This window comes from Sarcophilus harrisii, chromosome 6, assembly GCF_902635505.1.
Source record: "Sarcophilus harrisii chromosome 6, mSarHar1.11, whole genome shotgun sequence".
NCBI lineage: Eukaryota > Metazoa > Chordata > Mammalia > Dasyuromorphia > Dasyuridae > Sarcophilus > Sarcophilus harrisii.
Window position 1 is genome coordinate 3,114,444 of NC_045431.1, and position 21,641 is coordinate 3,136,084.

At 41.7% G+C, this 21,641-nt stretch overlaps 1 protein-coding gene across 2 annotated transcripts in view; it reads right to left on the reverse strand.

Moving 5' to 3' along the window:
* Positions 1-18,113, reverse strand: part of CLNK (cytokine dependent hematopoietic cell linker) — a 230,735-nt gene extending 212,622 nt beyond the window's left edge. For both annotated transcript variants that reach the window (XM_031942106.1, XM_031942105.1), the window contains exon 1: positions 17,862-18,113. The gene's annotated coding sequence lies outside the window, so the exon portion shown is untranslated. The remainder of the gene's footprint in view (positions 1-17,861) is intronic.
* Between the last annotated feature and the right edge of the window lie 3,528 nt (positions 18,114-21,641).

A 21,641-nucleotide genomic window follows, 5' to 3' on the forward strand; every position in this document is an offset into this window, starting at 1 on the left:
GTGAGCTCAGGACTCTGTCCTGATGCTGATGCTGGGACTTAATCCCTGTGGGACCCATGGCAAGCTTCTCTGCCTCAGTTTTCTTAGCTGAGAAAAGGAGATAAAATGTAGATGCTACAGGAGAGATGAGGTCGTGGGGTGGTCTAGTGGATAGAGCATCGGACATAGAGAAGGGCCATATGAGGAGGAAACTAACCCTAAAGCAGCCCATTCTACTTTTGGATGGCCCAGTTATTTGGGATTGTTTTCTCCCCAAATCAAACTTATAATTGCCTTTTTTTTTTTTTTTAGCAGTGTCTACCCACCAATCCTAGTATTTTCTCTTTCTTCCACCTGTTTTTCCACCTGTTCTCAATGGTGTTTTTCTTCCTGGGAGACATCCAGTCCTGCTCTGTTATTCTCTTTTTATCACAGCTGGCCATTTTGAAGGGCCCTTCTACTGTCATTATAGCCAAGACTCGTTTCCCACAATCTCAGTAAGACATTCGGTATCTAGCCTCTGGCTTACTTTATTTATGACTATGGACTGGCTCATTTGTATAAAGAAATCCGAGGTCACAGGGGAAAGAGCACTACAAAGAGCCATGGTTCACATCCCGGCTCTACTGTTTATTTTATGTTGACTCTTGGACAAATCCATTTAACCCCTATGAGATTCAATTTTGGCATCTGTAAAATGACCCCTCGATTTCCTTCTAGCTCGAAATCTGTGAATCTATTCTTCTTGTTCCTCTTCCCAGATATCACCTGTTTTGTAGTGCTGGGCATTTTTATTAATATTTCCACTGTATCAATGACAGGATCCTATTCTTTGTAGAATAGGCTTGCTAGAAATATGAGGAAACATTTCTCCTGTTGTCATTTTCAGTCTAAAACCCAGTTTTAGATGCAGGTTGTTAAACATCATCAATTCCATACTGTTCTTGGACAATACGTCTTCCTATCTTAAGTCCTTGTCCAGATATTCAAATGCTATTCTCTAGCATCATCTCTTTAGCCACCTAGTCACTTCTCCCCTCTGCCTTTCTTTTCTAAGGCCTTGAACTTCAATCTGTGGGAGTGATGAAAACCCCATCTGTGCTCCTGAATTTTTTAACCCAGGATTTCACAGTCTAGCTTGGTGCTTCCTTCTCTGGATCACTCCCCTCCTATAAGTATCATCAATTGTACAGTGGGTTACAGCAGACTTTGCTTTTTTCTCTCTTCTAAGTTTTATATGATTTTATGCTCCCTACGGATAGGATTAGATTCCTCTCTGCTCCTTTGCATTATTATTATTTTTTATTGATCTCTTGACGTACATTTCTATTTTTTAAAGGCACATGCCATTCAGTCTGATTCACTAAAAAGAAGAAAAGAAATCTTTTAGTCCTTTCCCCTTCTCTTTGACTGGGGAGCACATGGTTGTTACTTGGCTCTATAAGAAAACCCCAAATATAGTGCAGTCTCATGGGTTTATAGAACATCCTGTTCAAACTCACTGCAAAGAGAGAGTCCCTGTATTAGTCTCTGTGGATCTGATTGCTAATTTGGAAGCAGGAGGCTTGAAACCGAAGTTCTTTGAACAGGGGGCCCTTTCCGTGGGGACTTTGGAATCAGTTTAAAAATGTAATAAAAAAATATACTAGCTGCTGTATCCAACATTTTTGAAGGCTTCCCCCACTTTCCTATTATCTATCGCTTTTGCATCAGATTTCCAATCCAGCTTAATCCATAAACATTTTTAAAGCACCTAGCATGTGCAAGATACTGTGATAGGTGTTGGAAACCAGATGGGGAGAACTGCAACAACAGCAACATCACCTGCTCTCAAAGAACTTGCATTCTGCTGGGGATTTGCAGTGAGAAGATCCTGGGCAATGCCTGGATGTAAATGCTAATTATCCTCAATTTTTGTCTGAGCTGCTATTTTCTTTAAAAAAAATCTAGTTCCATCTAGTTCTCATTTCTCTTCTCACTAATTATTAGACGTTAAAAACTATTAAACCTTCCTTCCTCACTGTATTCCCAATTTTAAGGTTAAAAATAGCCCTTTATAGTTATAAAGTGATTTATATTCATTCATTCATTTATCTTATTCATATATTCATTCACTAACTAGGCATTAAAGGCCTATTATGTGTCAGTCATTGTTAAGGGCTGTGTGTCTGTGTGTGTCTGTGTATGTATTTTGACATGATACATCCTTTCCCCTCATAAAGCTTATGGTCCAGGAGGGATCTACATAAATAACTATAACATAGAATGTTACCTGATAAATTAATTAGGGAGGCACTCACAAGTTTTTTGTTAAAGAGATCAGAAAGATAGAGAAGTCTCCAGAGATGAAATGGAAAGCACATAACAACCCCTTTGATATGGTATGGGATAAAAATCATCAACCCCATTCTATACGTGAGAGAGTAGGAGTTAATGTGATGAAGGAGAAGTCAGGGCATGAATCAATCCAAGACTCCAAATTAAGTGCCCTTACATTACACTGGGATGCTACCAGCCTTCCAGGCTGCTTCCTTCTTGACAAAGGGAAGTGCAGAATTGGATAAGGCAAAGTTGAAACTAAGGAAGGCTTTGCATGGAAGAGCAATGCACTAAAACAATCAGATGACAGCATCAAACCTCTTCCCCAAATATTACAGGGTCTCCTTTTAATCTATGATTTCACAAAACAAATTGACTTCACCTACCACATCATACAAAGCACATGGATGAAAACGCCAATTTTCCTGACTGTCATATGCAACTGAATAGTTAGTCCATTGAATTAATAAGTAACTCAGTGTATACATCTAAGATAGACTCAGAAAACATAGTTAGACCCAGAATTGCATAGAAGGAAGCAAATGAGTTAGGTTGAGTTTGGGAAGTGTTTTTAATAACTACTAAACCAATCTACTAATTGGTTTAAAACCCCATCTTTTGGACACGGATGACAAATAGATGATGAGACACTGTATATTCTAGAGCACTACAACATCTAAAGAATCAAAATGTCAGATACTGGAGAGTCACATGTTAAACATAAGAAGGTGGAATCAGCCTGTTTCCAACTCTGACCTATAGACAAGTGACATCAAAGATATCCTTGAAGAAATGTGTGAGTAGTAAAGGACATGGCCTAATCTTACAGTAAGTAAGATAACTCATTTCGGGTAAATTGCTATAGTAAAGCCCACAAGATATTAAAAAAAAAAAGACCCAATAGGTTGAATTTGTTGAATATGCACTGGCTAATCGAGGGTAAAAATGTATTTTTGGCCACGTGATATGTAGTAAAGACCTTAAATAAGGAAGAATTTTGTGGGTGAAGTGGCTTTGCCCTTATTTTATCAGAGAGAGAATTATCAAGAAGACTCACTGTGGTTTTGAACACTTAATTGTTTTTGAGATCTTCCAATATGACCATTTCCTTCATCAGTGCAATTTATAGCTCAAAAATCACTCTTGCTCAATAAGCTCACAAGCATTTCTTATTATGCACCTACCGTGCACCAGCCACTGCTGAGGAAGTAAAGGCTGGCTTGGAAGGGTCTCTGCAGTCCCACTGGGGTACAGGATATAGGACTCATCTCTTTTCCTCAAGATGATTTTGATAGAAGGGAAAGGAGCTGCCCAATGCTTCGGAGAGCTTTCCTTCCCCCTCAGTGCATGGGCAGCCCTGAGCCTTTTCCAATTATATATTTCCTCAAGGGCATCCTTAATTCCACTCACCCATAGGTCATCATATGCTGATGTTTTGATTTTTCTGGCATTGTAGGCTTGTAGGATTTGTAAATGTGTAGCATAAACCAGAGAACATTTGCATAAAAATAGGTTTTTGTATAGACTGACAGGTCGAGTTGGAAGTTTTGTATAATATCCCAAACTCAGTCTAACTCATTTGCTTCTTTGATGTAATTCAAGAGCAAAGTATGGGGCCTTTCCTAGATGTCTGCACTAAGGTACTTATTAGTTCAATAGAATGGACATCCGACTGCATGCAGGAAATATTCTGGAAAATTGGTGTTTTCCATCTTTTTTTTCTTTATTGGTGGCTTCCCTGATTTCTTTTATAAAATCATATATTATGAGAAAACCCTCTAATGTTTTGGGACTTGATACTATCAATACAATATAATTTGCTAATAGAAGGCTCTAGAGGATCTAAGCATTTCAGAGGTTCCTCTTCCATTTGGAGCTGGAACAGTACAAGATCCATAACAGTGCTGAAAAACTTGGGCAAGGACCTCTAGTTTTTTGATTCAGTTGATCACTGATCATTGAAAAGAGCAATGACTATGATTACATTTGTCCAGAAATCTTGTATGATTTTATATGTGGAATGAACTACTTTGAGACTGACTTTGGATCTACTGAGTCAAATATTCTTTTTTTTTTCCATTTTGTTTTAAGTTAACACCTCCAAAATAAACAGAAGAAGGTCTTGTATTCCTAATCAAGTAAGTATGACTATGTAGAGTACCACTGAGGATTATTTGTTTAAAATTGTTACAACTGTTGGAAACTGACCTGTTTCCTTCTCTTTTCAATAAAGATGCTTCTAATATATACTTTTGATTTTCATAAACATTTACAAAAATGAGAAAGTTGGCATTTGGATCAATAGTTATCTATATTCTCTTGATTGCCTTTTAAGTAATAGTAGAATTCTAGTTTTGCATATTATTTGATAGTTTCTTCTCCATAGAATATTCTGTAAATGGAACCTCAATACTTTCAAGATTGTCATTTTCGGGATAGATTTCTATCCTGTCTACTTAGTTTGGTCCAGTTGCTTTTCCTGAAGAAGCTTAAATGAATTTTCAAATTCTTCGCATCTGAGATTGTTGATGATAAAAATAGATACACTGGGAAAAAATCATTTTTCATCTGTCAGTCTCCTGTAACTTTTTTTTCTAGGAATGTTTTTGATATGATATGACTCATATAGGTTTTATAGCAATGTTTCTGTAGGCTTGTTCTCATTTTCATGGATGGATTTTTTTGCTTATTAGCTGACATTGCTCATAATTTTCTGCAATTCTCTTTTATAAGGGCTCACAGGTATGTTTTCATTCTAAACTGCTGATATCCTTGGCTGCCATCTTTCTCTGCTTGTGAAGGGGATTGAGTTCTTGATGGTTAAAACCATTTATTCCCTTCTCCCATTTTATTTCCTGCTCAATATGATGATGACTTTTAAAGTAACTTTAAGGCTTTTCAAGAAATTGTGATGAGTAAAGTCAATATTTTTTCCTTTCGCCGTTTCTCATTTTTCGGCACATTGGATATTCGAACCGGTCACCTTGAAGTTCTGAACGTTGCTTGCATTGTCTTTGACTCTTTTTCTTTTCTAATTTAATATTGAATTGCACCTTCCCTGTCAATGGTTTTACTTTACAGAGATGGGTGATTCTGATATGACTCCTGCATCAGTAACCAATAATTTCCTGTTTCCGATATAGTCAGTTTCACTTTTTGTATGATTTTGTTAGGTGCTCACCGTGCCCACAGGCATGATTCTTTTTATTCTTTACAAAGAGAATTCTCATGCCCACACATCATGATATTTTGAATATTCTAGAAACATTTTACTTTTATTCTTTGTCCAAACTGAGCCGTTTTCCAACGTATTTTTGGCCGTCCTCCACTCTGCCCATCTCACTGACACAGATCAATGCTGATCATTACTCTAGATTTACTAAGGTAAGGCAAAAGATGAGGGCATTTAAAAATCATAAAATCTTAGTGGTGGAAAAGGCTTTAGGGGATATCTAGAAGAACCCCTTGCTGAAAGATTAATTCCTTTCAGTATCTTCTGGCTGTCCTTGAACATCTCTCGTGAAGTACAATTCTCTTCCTCTTGTGGCAAAACATGAGTCATTAGGAGGCTCTTTACTATATGCACCGACAAATTTTGCCTGTCCACCCCTCTTTGATATAAACATCCAACATATTTGGCAATAGCTATCACATTCTTTTCCGTTCTAGTTCATGTTCAGGTTCAGCTTCTCTTCTTTAACCAAAACATTCTCCATTTTTTACAAAGACACTTTAACAAGAAGCATGAGGAAAAGGAGGAGAAATATCTGGTTAAACCTGTATCAACTAGAAAAGTAAATGAATCAAGAGCATTCTGGGTGACTGAGAGCTTGCTCTTTAAGCTAAGTAGTCCGTGTCAGAATCAAAACTTCCTGAGTGGCTGTGAGTTATAAATGTTGGGGAAAATAATTTTGGCAAGGGCCTAGCCTCTTTTGGGGACATCAGAAGTTCCTCATTTTTTAAAAAGCTTATTTATCTTCCAAGTTGGCCATCATTTCTTGGAAAATAGAATGTAATTCCTTAAAAACAACAAACTGCCTTAATGAGGTAGTGTCTGGTTGAGAAAATTCCCTTCCCTTTCATTCTTTCTCCCCAAAAGTTCTTCAGAGGATTCATTTTAATCTTAACATTAAAAAAACAATCCAAACTTGTCAGTTAGTTTGAAAGGCATAAAACCTTCATGCTACTTCCTAAGATTTTCCCCATAATTTCTGAAGCTGATTATAAATTCCTGGTAAACAACTTTGAGTTTTAGGTAAATGGAGAGAGACATAGTTGAATATCTGCCGGGGACGGCAGCATTTTAAGGCTCTTGGAATTCTGGGCCAATTCTTCACTGCTGTGCAAACATCCTGTCTTAGGGGAACAGCAACCGTGGAGTGACCAGAAGCCCTTTCATGTGCTAACTGTGTGCCTAGTAAAAGGCAGAAGGCTGAGGTTGTTTCCATTAGCCAGCTGGTTCAGGTGAAACTGGAAATCAGGAGATGGGGATAAACAAGGTTATTCAAACTCTGAAAAAGATGCCCGATGCTGACAAGAAATGTTCGTGAATTCTCTGAGTTTTGGGGCAGCCTTTGCCTCTTTGGGGGAGATCAGGCTTTAGCTATAGATGGCCATCATGTAGACTATTTGGGGCTCTTATTTTGCCCTCTTCAAAAGTATGAGAAAGAGCTTTGAGTGGTCTTCTTACAAGGGAAGAATAGATAGTTATGGAAAAGAGATCTCATTTTCCTCAGCAGCTCCTGTGCTAAACATGGAAGAGATTTCTTTCTCCAGCTTTGCTGATTCATTCAGTCAACATCATTATTCATTCGGCAAGCATTTACGGAATACTGATTAAGCAAAAGACTCAGAGGCAACAACCGGCAAGAAGATGGGCTTGCTGTCCCCACAGAGCTTGCCTTCTCCGAGACTCAGCTAGAGTTCTTGCAAGAGGAAGATGAGAGACAGACTATTGTCCCTCTGCTCCATAAACTGCAGGCCTTCTCTTTTACCTCCTGGATCAAATACAGATCGCGCCATTTGGCATTTCAGTCTCTCCATGACCTGACCTCTTCCTACTTCTTCAGTCTTCTCACACTCACTCTCTTTCCTGAACTGCCTGGTCCAGGACACTCCATCTCCTATCTCGGGGTTTTTGTCCCAGCTCCCCTCCCATGATCGGAATGCTTTCCCTCCATATCACCAACTCTGGTTGTCTGGGGCTTCTTTCGAACCTCAGCCCAAACCCTCGTTTCTTCAGGAGTCTTTCCTGTTCTCAACAATCCACTAGATTTCCCACCCTAGTGATTCCCCCCTAAGATTATCTTTCTTGTACTTAAATCAGTGACCCAACAAACATTTAGTAAGTATTTAATGTGTGTTAGATACTAGAGATACAAGTACCAAAAATGAAGTAATTTCTACTCAGAAGGAGCGTAGCTTTTCCTGGGGGAAATACATACATACATACATGCACCTATATATATGTAAACAGATATCTATACAACATAATTATATATATATGTAAACAGAAATATATATAACCTAATTAAATACAAGGGTTTTTTTTTTTAAGATGGGGGATGGGGAGGTTGGAAGAGAAAGCAGGTAGTAGCCAGAGAGATTTGGAAAGACTTTGCCATGAAAGTAGTGCCAGAGCTGCTTCTTAAAGGAAGCATCTGAGATGGAGGTAAGAGAGGGGCCATTCCATGGGATGGCCAGTGTATGGAGATGGGAGATTTAGGAAATCACTGGAGTGGCCGAGTAGGAGAATCACACGCTTAGCTCTATGCTCAAAATGAAAATGACTTCAGCTACTGCTGAATAGCACATAGCACAGGTAGATGCAATGAGACACTTGAGGCAGACAGGCAGATGAGAGGCTGTTGTAAGAATCTGGGAAACAACAGGCAAGATGCGACAGTTGGGGATGGGAGGGGTCAGAAGGGGTTTGTAGAGGTGGAAATGGTCCAATTTGGCAACGATAAAGATAAAGGAGGTCAGGAGAACAGGAATCAAGACCAGTATCCAGATTGCAAAAGCAGGACGTTGAAGATCTGAGGGAGTTCTGAGGAAAAGATAATGAGCCAGCTTGGGACAAGCTGAGTTTGAGACGTCTCTGGGACATCCACTCTAAAGTGGGAGATTGGTGATGAGGGACTAAAGCTGAGGGAGACACTGAGCTCTATGCAGAGATGATAGTGAAAACCATGGAATGGATTGGGTTTCCACAAGAGAGTTATGTGGAGGATGAAGGGAATGGATGAGAATTCGGGGAAATGACCGACAAGACATGCTACAGTGATGAGCCAGTAAAGGGAATGGACAAGCACAAGCCCGACCTGTAGGGGAAGGCCCAGGAACAGGATGTCATCCTGAAAGGGAGCAATCCTGGACACAAGAGATGCTAGCAGTGACAAAGGCATCGGATGGAAGGAGAACAATGTGGGTGGAGAAAAGACCCTCAGATTTAAGAGATCTTAAAGAAGGAAGGGAAGAAGGGAAGGAAGACAGGAAGAAGTATTTGTATGACACTCGCTGGGAGCTAGATGTATGTCTGTCAAATGATTTCATCTGATCCTCCCGACAACCTGGTAGTAGTGGTGGTGGTGGTGGGGTAGTGGTAGTAGTAGCAGTAGTGTAACAGTGATGATAATAATAATAAGAGCAAACATTTATAGAATGCTTATTATGTGCCAGGCACTGGCTAAACAGTTTACAATTGTTATCTCATTTTATCCTCATAATAACCCTGGGAGGCAGGTTTTATTATTTCCCCCGTTTTACAGATGAGAAAACTGAGGCAAACAGGGTTAAGTGACTTGGCCAGGATCACACAATTAGGCAGTATCTGAGGTTGGACTTGAACTCAGGAAGATGGGCCCAGCACTCTACTCCCTGTGTCACCATTATTTTCTCTCCATTGGTGCATAAGCTTCTTAGTTTGTTTTGCTTTTTTTTTTGAATCTCCATCATTTACCATGGAACTTAGGACATACATGTCAATTGATTGATTAATTAGCACTAGAAGGAAAAACTCATTTATTTCTAGCATAGAATGGTAGCTAGAGAGCCAGATTTGGATCCAGGAAGAAATGGATTCGAATCCTTCCCTGGACACATCCTGGCTTAGTGGCCCTGGGTAAATCAGTCCTCTAAGAGAAGAAGTCCTAATCGACAAGATTTAATCTCTATCCTGTCCCTATTCCTAAAATTAAAGGATATTGAAATGAGGAGAGATCTTAGAAAAGAAGACCCAGAATTTCAGTGCTACAAAGGAACATGGAATCTCACACAGCAGCCCTTTGAGTAGAACATAAATTATCAGGCTACAGGGGCCTTCTCCGTCACCTTGTCCAATGCCCCCATTTTACAGATGAGTAGACTGAGCCCTCAGACATGGTTTGCCCAGAACTGTCATTGAAAATAATCACTTTAAGATATTCTGTAATTTTACACTTAATGACATTTAGGTTTTGATGGTCCTTGTGCTCTTCTTGCAACTAGAAACAACATGTCTTGGTACTGAATTAGCAAGAATAATTAGTTCAAATAGGAAAAGTACTGGATGGCAAGACTCCTCTCTCTCTCTCCTACTCCTCTCCATGTCCTTCTTGTGTGGGCTGTGATTTCCACCCTAGCTCATCCCAGCTTTGTTCCTCTCCCTGGCCCCAGTTCCCAGAACTGGCTTTTATCCCTGCAAGGGCTGCTTGCCCCAGGTTGCAGTTTTCCCTCCACATCTCTCTCCACTAAAGTGATTTTTTCTCACTTATTTTTTATATCATTTCCACATTATGAACTACAAAGTTAGTTTCAAAGCCACTTTCTCAGACGTCTCTGTGCCCAGATCACCGTATGTGGCTCTGCATTTACCTAATTAGGGTTGTGTGGCTATTAGCAGAGGAGCCCAGCCCAACCATCCTGACCCACTAACGTCGCACTTTTTGCCCCATCTCAGGATGCCGTCCTTTGCCGAAACTCACAATGATAGTGGGTCGAAGCTGAGCTGTTCTACAAGAGACAATTTCCAAGCTAAATGAAGCTTAGCCCTTTAAGCGTCCCACTTTAAAGAAGCGTTCTATTGCATGGAAACCTGTGCAATGCATGGTGCTCTCTTGCCTTGGTAAATAGCACAGAGAGGTATAATTTAGCTTTTCGGTATGACTCAAGATCACCTTTACAAACATCAATTATGATACTATTTCCCTCAGTGGATTTTGAAGACAACTTTATTCGCAGCACCCTTGTCCCAGAGTGCTGTTTCCCCCTTAGTTTTGACGTCTTATTTTTGTAGTTTTTCTTGCTTCATCCCATCAGGTTATCGGGGTGTCTTTGTTTGCCAATTTCAATTTGTGGAAACAATCCATTCTTTTGAAAACCATGATTCCAGGCAATGCCGTTCAAGGACGGACGGTACGATGGGTGGAGCACTGGACTTGAAGGTAGGGAGATCTGGGCTCAAAACTGGCCCCAGACACTCACCAGCTATGTTCTTAGACAAGTCATCTAATCTTTCTCAGTCCCAGTTTCTTCATCTGTAAAATGGAGAGGATACTATTGCCCTTTCATGATTTAGCTTAGGTGCAGTGCTTTGTAAACCTAAAAGCACTATAGAAATGTTAGCTACTATTATTAAGGACTCCACTTCATTGGAGGAACTGGAGATAATTAGTCTAAACAGAGGAGAATGGGTGTGGGGATGGGGAGGGGTTATGGCCATTGCCTTTACTTATTTGAAGGATTGCCCTGTGTTATGTTTGAAGAGGGATCAGCCTGTTTCAAATGACAGAAGGAAGGATTTCAGCTCAATGTAAAGAAATAAGTTCAGTTAGGGCTGTGTAAGAAAGGAAGGATGGCCCGACTCAGAGATGATGGCCTGCCATGACTACAGGTAGGGGTTGACACAGTGGGGGGTTCAACTAGAAGCCCTTTGGGGCCACTTCCAACTCCAAAATGGCATCCAGGTGAATCTGAAGTCAGGAAGACACTTAACCAACTATGTGATCCCGGGCAAGCCGATTAACTTTGGCTTGCCTCAGTTTCTCCAACTGTAAACTGGGGATAATAACAGCACCCACTTCAGAGGGTTGTTGGAAATGCAATAATAACTGGAAAGTGATTTGCACAATAGCAGATACATAGTAGGCTCCATCAATTCCCTTCCCTCCCCCAGGGAGAGGATATAATTCTCTGAATATTGCTAAATCCCGACAGAGCTGAGTACTGGAATCCATCTGCATCTGCTGAGAAGGTGAAAGTATAATCTCATTAACTGGAAATCAGCAAAGTCTCCCTAAATATCTCCTCCCCCCGCCCCCCGTGCTTTGCCAAAGAGTTGGAAAGAGAAGAGGAATGAATGGGGAGAAATCTGGTAGAAGAGAACGAGAGACTTTTTCATAGCTAAGTGCCGAGGCCTTCCACTGCAGTGTGACTTAGTGTGTCCATCACTTTGGGGTGATTTCACTAAATAGCTCATTAAAAATTTTAAAACATTTTTAATTAATTTCAAAAGGCATTGCCAGGCGCTACTGTATTCCCCATGCAAACATTAATCCCTACTCATTGTTCTTAAGACCTGGAATAAATACAGATACTTTTAATCCTGGATTGCTGAAGTTAACATTCTTTCCTTAAAAAAAGGGCAGAAATTGACTCAGCATCATTAAATCCTACCTCTAATTAAAATTAGCAGCAGATTTAAATTAATATCCAGAAATAAGCCAACAGCTCACAGAAACGAATACAAATGTTAGGAAATAATGATCTGCTCTTGTAAATATTCCTAAGCTTTTCAAATACATCTGTTCCAGGCTGTAGCTGACATGGTGAGAAGCTGTCTCTGAAGTCACTCGTGATGGGGCTGAGGAAATACTCCCAAATCTGCTAATGGCTTTGCATGGTGACATAAAGAGCAGTGATATTAGAAGAAGTCCTTCCATTCAAGTCCTTCCTAACTCAATTGTTAGACAAATCTGAGACTGTGGGCCTCTGGTTTTGGGGGGGTTTATTTTGTTTGCTTTTATTTGTTTATTCATTTTTTATGAAGATGATCATTTAATTTAATTTATTTATTTTTAAAGCTTTTTATTTTCAAAACATATGCATGGATAGTTTTTCAACAATGATCCTTGCATTTTCCCCTCCTTCCCCCATCCTGTTTATTCCTTTTTAATCTATAAACTCAGCTTGGGCTAGAATGAAAGAATCAGAGAATCTCCTCACTGGAAGGCTTCTAAGGGGCCAAATAAATATTTCCTCCAGGATGGGTGAGAAGTGATTCTGGATTTGAAGCTCCCCAGGCAGGAAAGACTCAAAGTCTTGTAAGCTTGCCCGCTCTGCTTTGTGAAAGTCTTCCTTATTCACAAATTTCCCCTTAGATTTTTTCCTCTGTAACTCCACCTTTGTGGAGCGGTCCTTAAAGAGACCAGAGACTGTGATAACGTTCTCCTTCTGTGCAGGAGGGTTTCCTCTTCTCTCCAGACCGTCATCCAGATGCCTTTAGAACAGTCTATAATGCCACTGCCCACCACTCACTCACCATTTTCTAGGAAGTCCCCATTTGGGTCTTCTGCTTTCAGACAATAAACTGCTGTGTAATTTTTCTTTGTGTTAGGGTCATCTTAAGCAGTCTTCCCCCCTTAATGCCCCTTGAGTAGGTTTAGGTCGTGTTATAATCAAGTCTGCCTGAAGTTATGCATGGAGGGCTATGAGAGCAGAGTTTTGTGCTTTTCCATTAGGGTGAGGCAGACGGTACCATTTGGTAGATCAGTCAGCCAATCATTAGCCTTTATTAAACACCTCTAGATGCCAGGCAGGTGGTGCAGTGGATAGAGTGCCTGGGTTCAAGTCAGGAAAACTCATCTTCCTGGGTTCAGATCTGGTCCTGTGACCCTAAAAAAGTCACATCCCTTTTTTACCTCATTTTTGTCATCTGTAAAATGATCTAGAAAAGGAAGTAGGCTACTACTAGTATTTATTCTACTGTCTAGTGTCCACTCTGCTCTGGTGTCTGCCAAGGAAACTCAAGGAGGTTGCAAAGAATCAGATAGAACTGAAGTGATTGACAACCAAGATCCAGGGAGGGGGCTCGGTTCTGGGGATACTGAGACAAAAATAAGGCAGCCCTGGACCTCTAGGAGTATATATTCTATGGGGAGTGTATATTATATGTACTCATGCAGGGAAGGGGAATTGCTATATTTGGAAAGGATCTTGGTCCAGTTCCCTACCCTGTCCCTTCATATGGCCCCCACTGGCTCTTATATTACAAAGAGAGATTGGACTAGATAAAGGTCCAGATTGTGAAGGGCTTTCACTATCAAACACAGGGATTTGTGCTTGATCTTAGAGGCGACCTGGAGTCACCTGAGCTCTTTCCACAAGGGAGAGCTGGGAGCAGATCGGCTTTGGGAACAGAACTTTGGTAGCCCGTGGGGAGGGTGGATGGACAAAGGGGGAGACCAGAGGCAGGAAGAAAGGAGGAAGCAGTAGTGCCAGAGCAGTGGGCTAATGAGTCTAGAGCCTTGTTGCCTTGTCAGTGTGAAGGAAGAGAGTGGGACTGCAGTTAATCTGCCATTGCTCTGTCTCTGGGCTATTCTTAGAACTTTAACATGGCACTCAGGTGTGGACACACACAGTTCCAGAGAGCTTTTATTGCTGTGTGGGGAAGGGGAAGTATGCACCTCTCTGCTCCTAAGCATGACCAGAAAAGCTTGCTTTGTCATCATCGAACCCAGGTTCTCCAGCTCATGTCCAGTGCTTCTGTTTCTCTACCAGACTACAGATAATCTCTGAAGTTCTCAGCCATTTTAAATTGTTGTCTAGACTATATTTTATAGTAGGTCTATGACTTCCATTAGTCCATAGAGAACAAATGGGTGACAATTTACATAGTGGGTCTATGACTTCCATTAATCCACAGAGAATAACTGGGTGATAATTTACCCATTCATCCTTGTGTCTTACCTGAAAGTCATGACTAGCTCTTTGATCCCACTCTATAGTCTGATGATACTGGAAGTTAAATGAAGCCGTAATATATATTACAGCTGCTACCCATAAGGGATCACTTGTCTCTGAAGGGTTGCATCACCTCCTGGCCACAGTGGTACTTGTCCTTGACGGCTTCGACCAGAATCACTTGTCGGAATGGCAGATGTGTTGGTCCAGCACGTTTCTATATTACTCTGATAAACCTCCAAGTGTCTTTCACCTTAACCTGTGGTTAATATATTAACTCAAAAGCCATTTGCAGTTATCAGGAGAATCATCTCATCCATGGAAACAATAACTGATTACAACTCCAGGTAAGTCTTCAGAACTTAGGAGTGAGGGGAGCAGTGGAAGTGACAGGTTTTCTTTGAGAGGTGTTCATGGCAAAGGATTTGAATGCTTATCTCTCAGTCATACACATATGGGTTTTGGGGGCAAGGCAATTGGGGTTAAGTGGCTTCTCCAGAGTCACGCAGCTAGTAGTGGCTGAGGTGGGTTTTAGCTCTGGTTCTCCTGACTCCAAGGCCAGTGTCCTATCCACTGTGCCATCTAGCTGCCCCCACATATGTATTTTTCAGCTTGTATTGGATCTCTTTCCATTGGCCCTTCTCTTACGTGCTCAGCTCTATACTAGGATCCACCAAGCAAGCCCTCCATTCCTCAAGGAGCATTCTTGCTAACTGAAGGTGAAAAACGGACTCGTAAGAAATCACTTTCAATAATACCAGTGACTGTACTATCAAAGGTGTAATGCGTCCTCAAGGAATAGGCTGTCTACCTGAAGGTGAAAATGAACACGGAAGCCATCACCTTGAAGAAAGGCACAAGGTGTCAGGCCTTCCATTTCTGAATACAGACGCTCCTTTCAGAGGTCCCCGGGCTTTGGCAGATGGGCCCAATGAGTTGCTGCAGCTGGAAAAGCTACTCATTGCTTGCGGCATTTAGCCTAGACTGATCACAGGCAACAGGCACACAGTTTTGCCATGGTCTGTTCACTAGTCCTAAGAAAAGAAGATTGAGAGCTGGGAGAGAGCCTAGGGGCCATTCAGGTTAACCATTTAATTTTAGAACAGAAAAAAAAGGCCCTTAAAAGCAATGTGATCTGCCCAGGGCCACATTAGCCAGGTTTTCTGACTCCCTGTTCTAAGGCTGAGAGACTCTCCCACTCCCCCATTTCTTGGTATTGTACAAATTAGTGTGATATTGTGTGCTAAGGCTGATTAATGTAAGTGGTTTTTCTGAGAAGGGAAGAACAATGTGGACTAGAATCTTCATGTACTAAATTATACTTGAGGATACATAGGCATTGAATTGCAAAAAGCCAGTTAGCAGGTATTCTAAATGAGATCACTATCAGTAAAGGTTTGGAAGTGGGGAGAGGGCCCCGAGCAGGATGGAGTGAGCAATGGGACTATTTATTAGCCAAAAGGGAATGAAGGGCGCTTGTTGGGGAGTGTGGGAAAATGAGGAGGGAGGGGGGAGACTAGAGAGGGCTTTTAATTCCAAGAAAGGAATTTATAACTAATGTGATTCTGGAGTGTCCAAACAGAGATAGATCTAAGGGCATCGAATGGGCAATCTTAGAGCCCAATAAACTTAAGAGATGGTCAAATCAAGCTCCCTGAGGCTATAAGTGAAGTGGGTTGGCCAAGGTCACACTCACTGAGTTGCACCCAAACCCCGGACAGAACCAAGAACGAGGAATTAGGTAGCCACGGTGGCTGTTATTTTCCCTCTGTCATCAGAGGCAAGAAGGCGAGAGGGTGGAAACTGGTGACTGAAACAAGATCTCTAGGATTTATCCATCTTCCCTTTCTTCAAGGGGTTTAAAACATGGAAGCCAGTTGCTATGTCTAGAGATGGAAGGAGAAGATGGTGGAAAGAGCTTCCCAATCCCTTGCTTGCCTTAGATCTATTTTCCATCTTTTAGCCTCCTCTCTTTCTAACCCCTGGGAAAAGTACTAAATGTATTTGAATTTCAGAGTTTATGATTCCCATGGAAATGTTTCCCATCATCCAGTGGGAAAATAGCACAGAATAGATGGGGATTGGAAAGAGATATTTTCTAGTATTTGACTTGGAACACACTTTTGTGTTTCATAGAGTTAAATTGGAAAGGAATCTAGACTCGCTTGTGAGCATGAGCTGTGTTCCTGTGTTTTCATTCCATTATTCAGCTAAGGTCACTTCAGATACACAACGGACGTCAGTGTTCCATTTTTAGTTAAGCATCCTCATAGATGTTCAAACAGAACAGCTAAGTAATCACTTTGCCCACTTATCTCTGTGTTGTAGATAAGGAAGGTTTATTGGTGCTAAATTTCTGTAGGGAGATATGGGGACTAATGAGTTCAAGTTTTCCTGTTGTTTGGGGGACGTGGGAAATGTGAGGTGGCTATAAAGGCTTGAAACTTTAAAGCAACATTGCACACATACATACATTCCCAAATTTATCTGTCGCTATGGTTGTGGAGCCCTCAGAGTATCACCTTGGCAGGTGACAAACTCAGGCCTTTCTCCACGAGTGTTGTTACTGCCCTAAACACTTCTGGGCTGTTTCTCTGGGAATGACCTTCAAAGCCAGTTTAGCAGCCACTAAAAAACAACCCTCCCATATGTTTTGGAGTAAAGACTTATACGACTTGATCCAGTCTTGGCTCCAGAGGGATTTTTGACTATTTTTTCCTCCTCCCAAATCAAGTGCCCCCTTGGAGCTAGAAGAAGCCTTGGGAAATGGAATACAGAAAGTTCGGGGTAAACAGGATTTTGGAATATTGTATAGGTGAATGTTGGAACCAAACATGGCCTCGTAATGTGAAATGCGAAAGCCAGAAGGAGTCAGACCAGACAGCAGAGAATATTAGAGTTGGAAGGATTTTTAGATATAGAATATAGAATGCCATAGCTCGAAGGCACCTTAGACCAAGGCAGCCAAGGAATGGGAGTGATCCCTGGACAGACACTAGAAGGCTAAAGGTGCAAGTCTTTACCATCAGAGCTGGAAGAGACCTGACATACACCACAGGGTCCTAGACATGGGCAAACCTTCAGAATGAAGGGTAGAATGTTGGAGCTAAAAAAGACATAAAAGAGTCCAAAGCCTCATTTTAAGGAAGAGAAATGAGACCCTAGACAATTGCTAAAAGAAAAGTTTCAAAGATTTTTCTGAGCAGATGGAGCATTATTGGAAAAAGAGCCTCCTCAGCTCACTGTTTGAAGGGAACACTGATTCATGGTAGTGAGGTCTGGTCTGTTTATTTTAAAAACCAGTACTACTGCCACGGGTATCAATCATGGAAATGACTCACAGAAATGACAAAATTCTAAACCGGGGTCCTTAACCTTTTGTCAGTCTGGCAACATTTATGGATTCCTTCTAAGGATATGAATCTTTAAATAAGTAAAATAGCATACATAGAACTAGAAAGGAAGCCAGTTATATTGAACTGCAGTGATCACATTTAAAAAACATATTCACAAATATCAGGTTAAGAATCTCTGTTTTGGAGAAAAAAATGACTCTCTCCAAGTCCATCCATGAACCATCCATAGAGAGATTAATCTGAAAAATCACAATGAATAGTACTCACCTCATAATTTCTGCTTAATTCCTTTGGTGAAGGTGATTTTGCTGTTGATCGAGGATGGAGGGCTCCCGATAACTATCCAAATCCAACATTGAAATGGGAGAAAGATAAAGGACAATTAGCCTGAGTTCACAATAAAATTCAATTCGGCCTCTCTGAAAACAGGTCAGCAGTGTTTGGGGATCAGCTTTTGCCAAGTTTGTCTCAGAGCATGTGAAATCTGATATGCTACCGCCTTCTGTTCTAGCCCTTTCTCTATACTGCCCCTCCCATCAACTGTGATTTTCATTTTATTCAGAGTATTTTAAATAAAATTTGTTATGAATTTCAGTGACGACAGCAACAATCATCCATCCATCCATCCATCCATGCACTCCTTCTTAGCCTACTGGAAAGAAGCAGGAGCTGACACTGCTTGTGTGATTGTGGTTGGCTATTTCTCTGATTCCCAATTTCATCATTAATAAAATGTTATAAACATTGATGTACAATATAAGAATGAGCCATTGTTATTATTATACATTTTTTAAAAGAGGACTTATTTTTAAAAATACTTTTTTGTGATTAAATCCTAGAAAGTAGGAGTCCTTCTCCCACCAGACTTATGGTCTAGTGGAAAGGATGGGATATGCACAAAAATAACCACATTTAAGGTACAAAGAAAAACAAAACAAAGCAAAAAAGGATCAGCCGCAGGATCTGGGGTCCTAAGGGCAGAGGCCATATGTATATGTCCATACATACAGGATACCGGCATTGGGCAGCATTAGCAACAGGGAGACTAGCATCTGAGTGGCAGCAAAGGTGGGTTTCAGATCAAGGAGGCTTCAAGACCCATTGGCCGGACCTTGGGATTCCTGTCTCTCCTTCTCTTCGGTACTCAGTCACTTCTTTCTTTACTTCCTCAGGTTTTGCAACAGAGGATATATAGCTCTTCACCACTAGTGATGGGCTATCATTGCAGCCATCCTAAACAAAGCTGGGAAGAGAAGGCAGGCACCCGCAGGTAGGGTCATGGGTGAGGGGATGTGGAAATAAAGGTGTGAGGGATGGGGGAAGCCACAGGACAGCCAGGGGTCTACAGGCTTTCTGAAAGGTGCTTCATTAGCTCATCCCTTGAGTTAGTTATGATGTATGGCTTAGTTATTTGGGAAAAGCTATTTTAGTGAGGGCAACTTTCTTTTTTTAAATTTTTTATCTTTCTTTTAGATAATTCCCAGTATCCTTTAAAATTGTATTAACTTTATTTTTTTGCAAAGAACATTTTTAATTAATCTGTTCTTCCTACTATCCTCCTTGAGCAAACCAAAATAAATCCCTCAATGCACAGTTCCATAGTCTTGCAAAATAAATTCCATATAGAGACTTTTAGAAGCCAGTTGATGATATAGAATTGGAATTTATTAGTACTGAACACATACACATACACACATACATTATTGAAGGCAACTTTCTATGAGTTATGCCTGTATGTTTGTTGCTGTAGTCTTTTTAAATTTTTTTTCTGTAGTTTTTTAAAAAGAGAGAATTTAAGTAAATCAGAATATCTGGGATCCACTTTCAACTTTTCCTGTTTAGCTCACTAGCTATGTAAAATATTTGAGCCTTTATTTCTTCATCTGTGAAATAGGAATAATATGTGCCTTAACTCCATCAAAGGGTTGTTTTGAAGATTAGATGGTATGATGAATATGAAAGGTGAGATTGCTGTGTCATAAAAATATAAAACATGAAGAGAGAAGATTTATTTATTTATTTATTTGCTGAGGCAATTGGGGTTAAGGTACTTGCTCAGGGTCACACATTTAGGAAGTGTTAAGTGTCTGAAGTCAAATTTGAACTCAGGTTCTCCTGCCCTCAGGGCTGGTGCCCTATCCACTGCACCACCTACCTGCTCCAAGATAGATTGTTTTTTATTGGGAAGGTTGAAAAAATAAAATCAATTCCTCTTAAGAAAAAAAAAAAAAGAATGTGTCCCAGGGTAGGATTATGTCTAAGTGAGGAGGGAGTCATGTCACTCTCAAGAAAGCTTCATGAAGGATAACTTGGATGACATCAGGACCCTGGAGTAAGGGGATGTCTTACGGAAGGATGCTCATAACCACGCTGTCTGTCTGCATTTTGTTTAGAGCTTGGGAAATGCTTTCATATTCCCCGAGGCCTGGTGGGGACTGGATACGTGACTTTGTTGGTCGGGGGCTTCCAGGTGAGAACCCGCCATCCATTTCAGCAATCTGGGAGAGTTGTCAGGTCCTGAGAGGCTGGATGAGCTGCCCAGAGCCATGTACCAGGAGGATTCAGAGGAGCAGGATTTGAGTCTGGGTCATCTGAGCTGTGAGGTCGCTTCTCCAGCCCCTGTTTCCAGATGTCTCTCAAGGTGGGGAAGGCTTATGCGGAACACCAGGCTCAGCAGCAGATCCAATGCAGCTCCTGCTCTCGTGGCGAGCGCAGCGCCAGGAGGGAAAGCCATGTGCACACCGGAGTAAGAGCTATGCCAGGCGGGATTCAGCACAAGGAAGTCCCCGGGAGAAATCAGGTTGTCGCTGGGGGTCGGGGAGCCTAGAAGGAGGGCCTGCTCTCTGGTGGAACTGAAAAGAGCCTGCATACGGCCCATGGCATGAATAAGGGCATGGAGATGAGACTCCAGCACCTCCCCTCGGGGAGTCACGGCAACCTTGGCGGAGGTCCTGGGATTTGTGCTCAGCCTTGAAGATGGCAGGGTGTTCGGTGCCCTTGTAATCCTGGGGCACTCCTTCAGGAGACCCACTGAGGAGACCCTCTGGGGGCCTCCATTTGGGGAAGAGACCCAGCCTTCATTCTTTCCTGGCCCCTGACTTCCTGGACTCCCAAACCATGGCCATTTTCATCTCCCTTCTGTGTGCACTGGCCCGTAAGCTACTCGAGGGCAGGACCTCTGCCTTTTCTTTGGACTTGTATCCCCAACATTCAGCACAGGATCTAGTCCAGGCTAAGAACTTCACAAAGACCCCAGAGCTCATGCTCCGCAGCACAGCCTTGGATGGTTTGGGACCCTGGACCATGACGAAGCTTCAGAAGAAGGGTTGAGAAGTGTTTCCATGGAAGCTCATGTCTACATTTTCCTTTGCTTGGACCCGGCCCTGTATGTGCCTTTTCTCACTCGCTCTCATACTTCTGCCCCTTCTCTTGCATTGCCTACTTCACAGGGGCTTTTGGGGGAAGAGTTCTGACTGTGGAGTCACTAGGACCGAGTCTGAACCATGTCTTTGCTACTTAGTACCTGGGGCTGCCAAGTGAGTTTCTCTGGACCTCAGCTTCCCAAAATGTCAAACAGCGTCTGGGGCCAAAAGGCTTGGAACTTTCCTTCCAGATCCAGATGTCCTCTCAGCGTCCTTGCCCTCCCTGCGCAGATGAGGAAGCGGAGGCTCAGAGAGATCCGAGACTCTCCACAAATCGCAGAGCGAGCGGTGAGCACGTCTAGCACTCGTACCCATGCTTTCTGGCCCTGGCTTCTGTCTGAATTATCACCACTAAGGTCTTATAATCATTGTAGATGGAGAAGAATCATTTGTGAAGTGGAAATCATAACAAGGCTAGAAATATTCCCTCCCTTACTCAGCCTCTCCATAAATATCCCATCCCATATGGAGGATGGAGTCTAGAAATACCCCATTCCTAGCCCAGCTGCCCTAGAAATATCCCACCTCATTTGGACCCCCCGCCTCTAAAAATACTCCATCTCCAGTCCGGTTGTCTTAGAAATGCCCCTCCCTTAACCCAATCTCTCTAGAAATATCTCATCTC